This window comes from Homarus americanus, unplaced genomic scaffold (assembly GCF_018991925.1).
Source record: "Homarus americanus isolate GMGI-L3 unplaced genomic scaffold, GMGI_Hamer_2.0 scaffold20206, whole genome shotgun sequence".
Classification (NCBI taxonomy): Eukaryota; Metazoa; Arthropoda; class Malacostraca; order Decapoda; family Nephropidae; genus Homarus; species Homarus americanus.
Window position 1 is genome coordinate 22,501 of NW_024730687.1, and position 11,725 is coordinate 34,225.

Below are 11,725 nucleotides of genomic sequence, written 5' to 3' on the forward strand. Positions count from 1 at the left end.
CCCGCTTCCGGGGACGGACGGCACCGCGGCGTCTTGGCAAGTCCCGGGCCTGCGCCCCCCCGCAGGGAAATTAAGCTTCGACCATCGCCCTGACGGCCTCCACCACACTGCGCGTCAGAGGCGAGGGGAAAGTATCTCACCCGCTTGTGTCGCGGCGTGGGGCTGAGCGCAGGCAGCGATCGAGGATAGGCCCAAGAGCGCGCGGAGAGCCTGTTACAGCTGCCGGGCGCCGTCACTTTCATTTCGCCTTTGGGTTTAGTGAGCCCGGTGACCGCACGCATGTTGGGCTCTTGGTCCGTGTTTCCAAGACGGAGTCGGGTGGATCACCGACCTTTGCACGCGAGAGCAAACCGCGCGGCGGCCAAGCTCTTCTGCGGCGACCGTCGCGGGGCAGCCAGGACACCGGTGGTTCCCCGTCGCCTTGAGTCTCCCCAGGCGAGCTGAGAGAGTCGGCGGCGAGTACCAGTCCGACCGGGCCTTCGGCGTCTGGCAGCGGGTGGCGGTGACCCTACTGCGGTGAAATACGCCCGCCGACGCCAGCGTGGTGGGGCGCGCCCAAACATTTTTGGGTAGGCTCAATTGCAACACCCACACCCAGCCGACGGCCGACGAGCTGAATCCTCAGTTCGACCTTCGAGTTTCCACCCGTTTGTCTTAACGGTTTCGCGTACTCTTAGCGAACTCTCTCACTAAAGTTCTTTTCAACTTTCCCTCACGGTACTTGTTCGCTATCGGTCTCGTGGTCATATTTAGCCTTAGATTGAGTTTACCACCTGCTTTGGGCTGCACTTTCAAGCAACCCGACTCTACAGAGAGGCCCTTTCCGACCGTCCCATCTGTACCCTCACGGGCGCCGCCATACGGGCCTGTCACCCTCCATGGGCAGTGGCCGCTTTCAAGCTTGACTTAGACGGTATGGGATGGCGTGCTGGACCCTCTGAAACGCAACACCCCTCGTGCCCGAAGACATCGAGGTTATGCGCTGGGCTTTTCCCGGTTCAGTCGCCCTTACTAAGGGAATCCCTGTTGGTTTCTTTTCCTCCGCTTATTAATATGCTTAAATTTGGCGGGTAGCTCTCTCCTACTACGAGGTCGATCGTGGTCTCATCATCCTTAGGGGGAACAAGTTCCCCAACCACGAAGCGGAAGACGCTCTGCCACCGACTTTCTTCACCACCGACATTACCAGGCAGGAAGGTTTGAGGGGCTTGTCGCGGGGGTACCAGCGGCCATGGCGCCGGCACTCCACCCCTGACTCCGTTCCTTCTCATTGAGTGGTAAATAGCCAATAGGAAAAGTGTTCCAGCAGAACATCTCTCGCAGAGTCATATACACACACAGTTTTAATGCATATACTCTCGTGTTCCGCCCTTACTCGGCCGCACCTTTGCCGCTTAAACTTTGACCTCTTTCCCCGTTCCCGCATGCCACAGCAGTGGCACTTGTTTATCCGGAGAAAGAGAGCGAGAGTCGCAGTATTAATTGGCGTGAGCGGCCTTTCCGGCTGCAGAACTAGTGCTCTATCCCGGCGAGCGCCGTTATGAGGCGCAACACCGTCTTTAACGCGTTTAGAGAGAACTCCCCTGCCTCCCTCCCAGTCATGAGATAGACGTGGACTCGTGGCGAACTCTCAAAGAGAACGCCCACACCGCGTCTGACCGTGGGAGAGGGTGGAGGAGCGCGTGAGGAAGAGCACGGCGTCACCCAAGCATTCTCATCTCTCTGCCTGCACCACTACATGGTAGACTGCGGGCCCAGGCGCACTCATCAATTTAGGTTCCACTGCAATGCATGCCAAGCACTCTTTTCGAGGTGATAGACGAAATTCCGGCGGGGCTTACTTAAAGATATCCGACCCGGTTTCGTTTCCTCTTCGTGGGATGGAGTGCCTCTTAGAACATGTGCAGCATCAGCCATGAGCGGCCGACGGCCATTCGTGTCTCTGTGGACAGCAGGCAAGCGCGCCTCAGATTATTTGCGAGGGCATGGCGCTGTAAACTGTTGTGGTTGAATGTGGGTGCGCCAAGTCCATGGACTTGCTAGTGATAAACTGCTTGTTTTTAGAGGCCGCCCTCGCGCAAAGCGGCGGTCGGCAAAGCGGAAGCTCAGTTGAGTTACCCTCATTATTAGGGGAGACAGTCAGCAGACACCGAACTCGCAGCAACCGATGATGTATATTTCCGACCCTCTCGTAGAAATTGGGCGGCGACAAGCTCATATGGCTACGCCCATGCGCAATATACGTTCAACTTGTCGATGTCTGGTAGCTGCTTGCGATTCACATACCGACCGCCCAGTTTGCTGCGGTCTTCATCGACCCACGAGCGGTGATCCCCCGTTAAGAGTTGTGTATTTGCCATTTGGTCTTTTTGCGCCTAACCATCACAGGTCGAGTCTCAATGAAAGGGTTTGACAGACATAGCCCAAGTTTGTGGTTTGGGTTTGGCCGGACGGCTTGTTGTTGTTTTTTGACACTTGAATTTCACTCTTTTTGGGTCAAGAGGCTTATTCGCCGGTAGTAAGGAACGGACGGGCAGCCGTCCAAAGCCCCGTCCGTCCTCCTCCGGTCTTCGCGCTCTCGCCCGAGTGTGGTCCACCTACAGCGTGGTGGTACCTATTTTTGGTGCGGGGGCCGGGATTGTCCTCTTTCGCTGCTGGAGTTGCCAGAGCAGAGCCCGAGACCGCCCAAATCAGGAGAGTAGTAGTAGTAGTTTTAAGAGCGCCCCGTTCTCTTTCTCTCTGTTAATGATCCTTCCGCAGGTTCACCTACGGAAACCTTGTTACGACTTTTACTTCCTCTAAATGATCAAGTTTGGACATCTTTCCGTCGGCTCGAGGCGACGACCCCAGAAAACCCTCGCGGGCAACGGGGCCGACAATCCAAGAGCGCCAGTCCGAAGGCCTCACTAAATCATTCAATCGGTAGTAGCGACGGGCGGTGTGTACAAAGGGCAGGGACGTAGTCAGCGCAAGCTGATGACTTGCACTTACTGGGAATTCCTCGTTCATGGGAAACAATTGCAAGCCCCAATCCCTATCAAGAAAGGCTTTGAACGGGTTACCCGCTCCTCTCGGAGGAAAACTCGTTGATCCCTTCAGTGTAGCGCGCGTGCGGCCCAGAACATCTAAGGGCATCACAGACCTGTTATTGCTCAATCTCGTGCGGCTAGAATTGCCGCTTATCCCTCTAAGAAGAAGTTGCGAACTGGACACCATTTTCTGGAGATCCGTCGACTACTTAGTAGGCCAGAGTCTCGTTCGTTATCGGAATTAACCAGACAAATCGCTCCACCAACTAAGAACGGCCATGCACCACCACCCACCGAATCGAGAAAGAGCTCTCAATCTGTCAATCCTTCCGGTGTCTGGGCCTGGTGAGGTTTCCCGTGTTGAGTCAAATTAAGCCGCAGGCTCCACTCCTGGTGGTGCCCTTCCGTCAATTCCTTTAAGTTTCAGCTTTGCAACCATACTTCCCCGGAACCCAAAGACTTTGGTTTCCCGGAAGCTGCCCGCCGGGTCATGGGAATAACGCCGGCGGATCGCTAGTTGGCATCGTTTATGGTTAGAACTAGGGCGGTATCTGATCGCCTTCGAACCTCTAACTTTCGTTCTTGATTAATGAAAACATCCTTGGCAAATGCTTTCGCAGTGTTCGTCTTGCGACGGTCCAAAATTTCACCTCTAGCGTCAATCGAATGCCCCGCCTGTTCCGATTAGTCATTACCTCTGGTTCGAAAACCAACAAAATAGAACCGAGGTCCTATTCCATTATTCCATGCATCACCATTCGGGCCATTCAAATAGCCTGCTCTGAGCACTCTAATTTTTCAAAGTAAACTCTCCACTCGGGACACTCGACAAGAGCATCCCGTGCGAGCGGCGGGCTGTTCGGGCGTGACAGTAAACACCGGGCGGTGCACCGTCAGTCGGAACTGAGATCAACTACGAGCTTTTTAACGCAACAACTTTAATATACGCTATTGGAGCTGGAATTACCGCGGCTGCTGGCACCAGACTTGCCCTCAATGGATACTCGTTAAAGGATTTAAAGTGTACTCATTCGATTGCGAGGCCTCGGATGAGACTCACATCGTTATTTTTCGTCACTACCTCCCCGTGCCGGGAGTGGGTAATTTGCGTGCCTGCTGCCTTCCTTAGATGTGGTAGCCGTTTCTCAGGCTCCCTCTCCGGAATCGAACCCTGATTCCCCGTTACCCGTTATAGCCATTGTAGGCGCATAACCTACAATCAAAAGCTGATAAGGCAGACACTTGAAAGAAGCGGCGCCGGTGCGGAGACCGTGCGCTCAGCCCGAAGTTATTCAGATTCACCACAGGTGGGTTACGGACCGGGGCCCGACCAGTTTTGAACTAATAAAAGCGCTCTTCCCTTGCGGTCAGAGACCAATTGCATGTATTAGCTCTAGAATTGCCACAGTTATCCAAGTAAGTGGGTTTACAGATCCAATGAAACATAGCTGATTTAATGAGCCATTCGCGGTTTCGCCTTAAATCGGCTTGTACTTACACATGCATGGCTTAATCTTTGAGACAAGCATATGACTACTGGCAGGATCAACCAGGTAGCTGCTGCTGTTGGCGGCGCCTATCACGGCGGCCAAAATAGTGAGATTGAGAGAGAGGCAGAAGACATTGGGCGAGGGACCGCACGTTGGCCTTAGAGAAATAGCAAACCAGATGATCAGATCTAACTGCACCTTCTCTTGCTATCCTCGGCGCCGGCAGCGCCACCGTGTGTGCCAATCTCCTCCCTTATCCGCTCCTCTTTGCCCCAGCTCCAGCGAGGCAGCCGACATTGGGCGAGGGACCGCACGTTGGCGAATCTCCTCCCTTATCCGCTCCTCTTCTCTTTGCCCCAGCGAGGCAGAAGACATTGGGCGAGGGACCGCACGTTGGCCTTAGAGAAATAGCAAACCAGATGATCAGATCAAACTGCACCTTCTCTCGCTATCCTCGGCGCCGGCAGCGCCACCGTGTGTGCCAATCTCCTCCCTTATCCTCTCCTCTTCTCTTTGCCCCAGCGAGGCAGCCGACATTGGGCGAGGGACCGCACGTTGGCCTTAGAGAAATAGCAAACCAGATGATCAGATCAAACTGCACCTTCTCTTGCTATCCTCGGCGCCGGCAGCGCCACCGTGTGTGCCAATCTCCTCCCTTATCCGCTCCTCTCCTCTTTACCCAGCTCCAGCGAGGCAGCCGACATTGGGCGAGGGACCGCACGTTGGCCAATCTCCTCCCTTATCCGCTCCTCTTCTCTTCTCTTCTCTTTGCCCCAGCGAGGCATAAGACATTGGGCGAGGGACCGCACATTGGCCCATCTCCTCCTCTCTCTCTTTCTCTTACTGTTTGTGGGGACGTGGGCTCATGAGCGCCATCGTCGCCCAATATTGGTTAGGTTGTGTATTTCACGGGTGGGAACCGCCATCATCGTTGTTAGGTGATGGGGTAACCCAACGTGTGCTTTGACGAGTTTTGGCTGCTAAACTCTCTTTTTAGTATACTCGGCTCCCAGACTGCGCCCTGGTCGTGTTGAACCATGAGCGTTGTCTATGCACATTTAGGGTAGCCGTTTGCGCGTGGAATAGTGCAATGAATCTAGGTCAAGAGACGGTTGGGCGCTGCATTGAAGGCCGGCACAGACGCGAAGACGGGGTGATCAGCCAACGCAAGTCCGCTAAGTTGGGCAGACAGCAAGGCGAAGGGGAGCCCCGTTCCGGACTGAAAGGCCGCAGCATATGCTGTGACGGAAACTAGTAGGGTGGCGACGTGTGCGCCGAGAGAGAGAGAGAGAGACGGAGTAAATAATGTCCAAACGGAAGAGAGACCTGGCAAGTGTAATTGATAGAGCGCGAGCCTACTCGCCATAAGCCCACTCCACTGCCATTCCTCTGATCCAATGAGACTAAAATCTCTCTCCTTCTGCTCCAGCCATTGCAGGGCAGGGAAGCGACGGCAATTATGGTTGTTGTTTTGAATGCCGCGCTTTGCTTCACAGAGGCGCTCCGCTGGGGGGCGGAAGATATTTCACACCGAATATGTGTGTGAAGGCACCCTCTCCCCTTAATAAAGTGAAATAGTGCAATCCAGCATACAAGGTCGGACGATAGGACATTCACCATACCGCACCTCGAGAGTGGATGTTGTTTGTTGGGTAAGGTTAAAACCGGACTGTTCGCAGACAGCCGAATAACCCGGTTCCGGACTAATTGGTGGATGCAACATCATGATGCTGCTGCTGCTGCTGTCGCGGAAACCGCAGTGGCGACGTGTGCGCCGAGAGAGAGTAATAATGTTCAATAGGGAGAGCGACCTGGCTAGTGTAATTGATAGATCGCGAGCCTACTCGCCATTAGCCCGCTCCACTGCCATTCCTCTGACCCAATGAGACTATTCTCTCTCTCGCTCTCCTTCTGCTCCAGCCATTGCAGGGCAGGGAGAGGAAATCGACGGCAATTTTGGTTGTTGTTTTTGAATGCCGCGTTTTGCTTCGCAGAGGCGCCGAAGCGCTCCGCTGGGGGGCGGAAGATATTTCACATCGAATATGTGTGTGAAGGCACCCTCTCCCCTTAATATAGTGAAATAGTGCAATCCAGCATACAAGAGCGGACGATAGGACAGTCACCGTACCGCACCTCGAGAGTGGAAGTTGTTTGATCGTTTGTTAGGCAAGGTTAAAACCTGACTGTTCGCGAACAGCCGAATAACCCGGTTCCGGACTTACAATAGACGCAACATCATGATGCTGCTGCTGTCGCGGAAACCGTGGTGGCGACGTGCGCGCCGAGAGAGTAATAATGTTCAATTGGGAGACAGACCTGGCTAGTGAAATTCATAGATCGCGCTCCACTGCCATTCCTCTGACCCCATGAGACTATTTTCTCTCTCTCTCTCTTCTTCTTCTGCTGCTGCTGCTGCTCCAGCCATTGCAGGGCAGGGAAGGGAAAGCGACGGCAACTTTGGTTGTTGTTTTTGAATGCCGCGCTTTGCTTCGCAGAGGCGCCGAAGCGCTCCGCTGGGGGGCGGAAGATATTCCACACCGAATAGGTGTGTGACACCTCTCCCCTTAATATAGTGAAATAGTGCAATCAGCATACAAGAGCGGACGATAGGACAGTCACCGTACCGCACCTCGAGTGGAAGTTGTTTGATCGTTTGTTAGGCAAGGTTAAAACCGACTGTTCGCGAACAGCCGAATAACCAGTTTCGGACTTACAATAGACGCAACATCATGATGCTGCTGCTGTCGCGGAAACCGTGGTGGCGTATCCTTGCGCGAGAGTAATAATGTTCAATTGGGAGACGAACTGGCTGAGTGAAATTCATAGATCGCGCTCCACGCCATTCCTCTGACCCCCATGAGACTATTTTTCTCTCTCTTCTTCTTCTGCTGCTGCTCAGCCATTGCAGGGCAGGGAAGGAAAGCGACAGCTGGCTTTGGATTTGTTTGTTTTTGAATGCAGCGCTTTTGCTTACATAGAGGCGCCGGCGGCTCGCTGAGGCGGAAAGATATTCCACACCGAATAGGTACCGGTAATGAGAGGCACCCTCTCCCTTATTATATGGTGAAATAGTGCAATCCAGCATACAAGCGGACGATAGGACAGTCATTGCCGCACCTCGAGAGTGGAAGTTGTTTGATCGTTTGTTGAAGCAGGTTAAAACCCGACTGTTCGCGAACAGCCGAATAACCAGTTCCGGACTTACAATAGACGCAACATCATGATGCTGCTGCTGTCGCGCGAAACCGTGGTGGCGACGTGTGCGCAGAGTAATAATGTTCAGTGGGGAGACAGGCCTGGCTAGTGAAATTCATAGATCGCGCTCCACTGCCATTACTCTGACCCCATGAGACTATTTTCTCTCTCTCTCTCTCTTCTTCTGCTGCTGCTCCAGCCATTGCAGGGCAGGGAAGGGAAAGCGGCGGCAATTTTGGTTGTTGTTTTTGAATGCCGCGCTTTGCTTCGCAGAGGCGCCGAAGCGCTCCGCTGGGGGGCGGAAGATATTTCACACCGAATATGTGTGCGAAGGCACCCTCTCCCCTTAATATAGTGAAATAGTGCAATCGAACATATAAGGGCGGACGTTTTCATCACCGTCTCCCACTCGGTGTGTGTGCAGATTCTCGGATCATTTTGTAAAGTATGCTCGACCCCCGATTGACTTTGACGGTCTCCCATTCGGGTGTGCAAGTTTCCGTAGTATGCTATTAAATCGACCCCCGATTGACTTTGACTGTCTCCCATTCGGGTGTGCAAGTTTCTGTAGTATTCTATCAAATCGACCCCGATTGACTTTGACGGTCTCCCATTCGGGTGTGCAAGTTTCTGTAGTATGCTATTAAATCGACCCCCGATTGACTTTGACGGTCTCCCATTCGGGTGTGCAAGTTTCTGTAGTATGCTATTAAATCGACCCCCGATTGACTTTCACTGTCTCCCATTCGGGTGTGCAAGTTTCTGTAGTATGCTATTAAATCGACCCCCGATTGACTTTCACTGTCTCCCATTCGGGTGTGCAAGTTTCTGTAGTATGCTATCAAATCGACCCCCGATTGACTTTGACGGTCTCCCATTCGGGTGTGCAAGTTTCTGTAGTATGCTATCAAATCGACCCCCGATTGACTTTGACGGTCTCCCATTCGGGTGTGCAAGTTTCTGTAGTATGCTATTAAATCGACCCCCGATTGACTTTGACTGTCTCCCATTCGGGTGTGCAAGTTCTCTGTAGTATGCTATCAAATCGACCCCCGATTGACTTTGACGGTCTCCCATTCGGGTGTGCAAGTTCTCTGTAGTATGCTATCAAATCGACCCCCGATTCACTTTGACGGTCTCCCATGCGGGTGTGGAACTTCTCTGGTATGTTGTATAATATGACCGAGGTGGCCCTACCCCTTACTATAGTGAAATAGTGCCATCCAGTGTACAAGGGCGGACGCTTTCATCACCGTCTCCCACTCGGTGTGTGCACATTCTCGGATCATTTTGTATAGTATGCTATTAAATCGACCCTCGATTGACTCTGACGGTCTCCCATTCGGGTGTGCAAGTTTCTGTAGTATGCTATTAAATCGACCCCCGATTGACTTTGACTGGCTCCCATTCGTGTGTGCAAGTTTCTGTAGTATGCTATCAAATCGACCCCCGATTGACTTTGACGGTCTCCCATTCGGGTGTGCAAGTTTCTGTAGTATGCTATTAAATCGACCCCCGATTGACTTTGACGGTCTCCCATTCGCGTGTGCAAGTTTCTGTGGTATGCTATCAAATGGGCCCCGATTGACTTTGGCCGGTCTCCCATTGATTGTGCAAGTTTCTGTAGTATGCTATTAAATGGGCCCCGATTGGCTTTTGACTGTCTCCCATTCGGGTGCTTGCAAGTTTCTGTAGTATGCTATCAAATCGACCCCCGATTGACTTTGACTGTCTCCCATTCGGGTGTGCAAGTTTCTGTAGTATGCTATTAAATCGACCCCCGATTGACTTTCACTGTCTTCCATTCGGGTGTGCAAGTTTCTGTAGTATGCTATCAAATCGACCCCCGATTGACTTTGACGGTCTCCCATTCGGGTGTGCAAGTTTCTGTAGTATGCTATTAAATCGACCCCCGATTGACTTTGACGGTCTCCCATTCGGGTGTGCAAGTTTCTGTGGTATGCTATTAAATCGACCCCGATTGGCTTTTGTGGTCTCCATTCGGGTGTGCAAGTTTCTGGTATGCTATTAAATCGACCCCGATTGGCTTTTGACTGTCTCCCATTCGGTGTGCAAGTTTCTGTAGTATGCTATCAAATCGACCCGATTGACTTTGACTGTCTCCCATTCGGGTGTGCAAGTTTCTGTAGTATTCTATCAAATCGACCCCGATTGACTTTGACGGTCTCCCATTCGGGTGTGCAAGTTTCTGTAGTATGCTATTAAATCGACCCCCGATTGACTTTGACGGTCTCCCATTCGGGTGTGCAAGTTTCTGTAGTATGCTATTAAATCGACCCCCGATTGACTTTCACTGTCTCCCATTCGGGTGTGCAAGTTTCTGTAGTATGCTATCAAATCGACCCCCGATTGACTTTGACGGTCTCCCATTCGGGTGTGCAAGTTTCTGTGGTATGCTATTAAATCGACCCCCGATTGACTTTGACGGTCTCCCATTCGGGTGTGCAAGTTTCTGTGGTATGCTATCAAATCGATCCCCGATTGACTTTGACGGTCTCCCATTCGGGTGTGCAAGTTTCTGTAGTATGCTATCAAATCGACCCCCGATTGACTTTGACGGTGTCCCATTCGGGTGTGCAAGTTTCTGTAGTATGCTATTAAATCGATCCCCGATTGACTTTGACGGTCTCCCATTCGGGTGTGCAAGTTTCTGTGGTATGCTATCAAATCGATCCCCGATTGACTTTGACGGTCTCCCATTCGGGTGTGCAAGTTTCTGTAGTATGCTATTAAATCGACCCCCGATTGACGTTGACGGTCTCCCATTCGGGTGTGCAAGTTTCTGTAGTATGCTATTAAATCGACCCCCGATTGACTCTGACGGTCTCCCATGCGGGTGTGGAACTTTCTGTAGTATGCTATTAAATCGACCCCGATTGACTTTGACGGTCTCCCATTCGGGTGCAAGTTTCTGTAGTAGTTATCAAATCGACCCCGATTGACTTTGACGGTCTCCCATTCGGGTGTGCAAGTTTCTGTAGTATGCTATCAAATCGACCCCCGATTGACTTTGACGGTCTCCCATTCGGGTGTGCAAGTTTCTGTAGTATGCTATTAAATCGACCCCCGATTGACTTTGACGGTCTCCCATTCGGGTGTGCAAGTTCTCTTGGTGCATTTGAAGTATGAGTTGAGTTTAATGAAGTTGATTTCGTCATAGGCACGGTGCTGTGCTGTGCTGTGCCATCGACAACACCAATAAGGAAGGGGCATCTATTTTTACTTAGGCTAGCATACCTAAGTTAAAGCAAACTCCCCTTGCCAATACAAGAAGGAAGAGGATTTCTTATAGTCTAATAAACAATTCATCATGACCAAATACAGTATCTAACACAGGGGGTCCGGGGGCGCAGCCCCCGGTTAGCAACTAACCATTTGATTGCATTATCTCTGAGAATAGTTAGCAATTATCCATTTGATTGCATTATCCCAGGTTAAGGGGGGTTGTGTGTGGTTCCATATCACCAGATTTATTAAAAAACTCTACGTCAGGCTAAACAGTTTAGGCCAGATAGTACGATACGATACGAAGTCATTAGTTAAGAGGTGAAAGAAGATTATTAGGAATTGAAGAAAAAGGTGGTGAAACTGAAATACAGTAGGAGTAGAAAGAATCTGGGCTCAACCAGATCGCTTCATCTTTCTTATTGGTGTTTTGTCTTTGTTCTGCTCCCTTGGGTCGTCAGACCTTTGTATTAATATTGGTTTATTTATATAATGCTGCTTATTATTATTATTTTTGTTATTGTTGGAGTTAGTGAGCCCGCCCAGGTCCTTGTGTAACTGGGAGGGTAGTCACATTTTTTTTTGGTGTTAGTTAAGTGTTAGTTGTGTTAGTCTAAAGGTACACTGTATGCCAGGTTCTTAGTGGAGCTGGTTGGTCACTCTCATCTTTATTCCTCTAGTAATGTTTTATGTAGTATGCTATTAAATCGACCCCCGATTGACTTTGACGGTCTCCCATTCGGGTGTGCAAGTTTCTGTAGTATG

The 11,725-nt window shown here is 51.3% G+C and overlaps 2 non-coding genes across 2 annotated transcripts in view; both read right to left on the reverse strand.

Annotated features, from left to right (window-relative positions):
- Nucleotides 1-1,095, reverse strand: part of LOC121867351 — a 4,279-nt gene extending 3,184 nt beyond the window's left edge. The window contains exon 1 of the ribosomal RNA XR_006089117.1: nucleotides 1-1,095. This exon is cut by the window's left edge and continues 3,184 nt beyond it. This is a non-coding gene — a ribosomal RNA (large subunit ribosomal RNA).
- A 1,648-nt stretch (nucleotides 1,096-2,743) lies between these two features.
- On the reverse strand, nucleotides 2,744-4,585 carry LOC121867350. Its single transcript, XR_006089116.1, has one exon. It is a non-coding gene; the product is annotated as a small subunit ribosomal RNA (ribosomal RNA).
- Nucleotides 4,586-11,725: the final 7,140 nt, after the last annotated feature.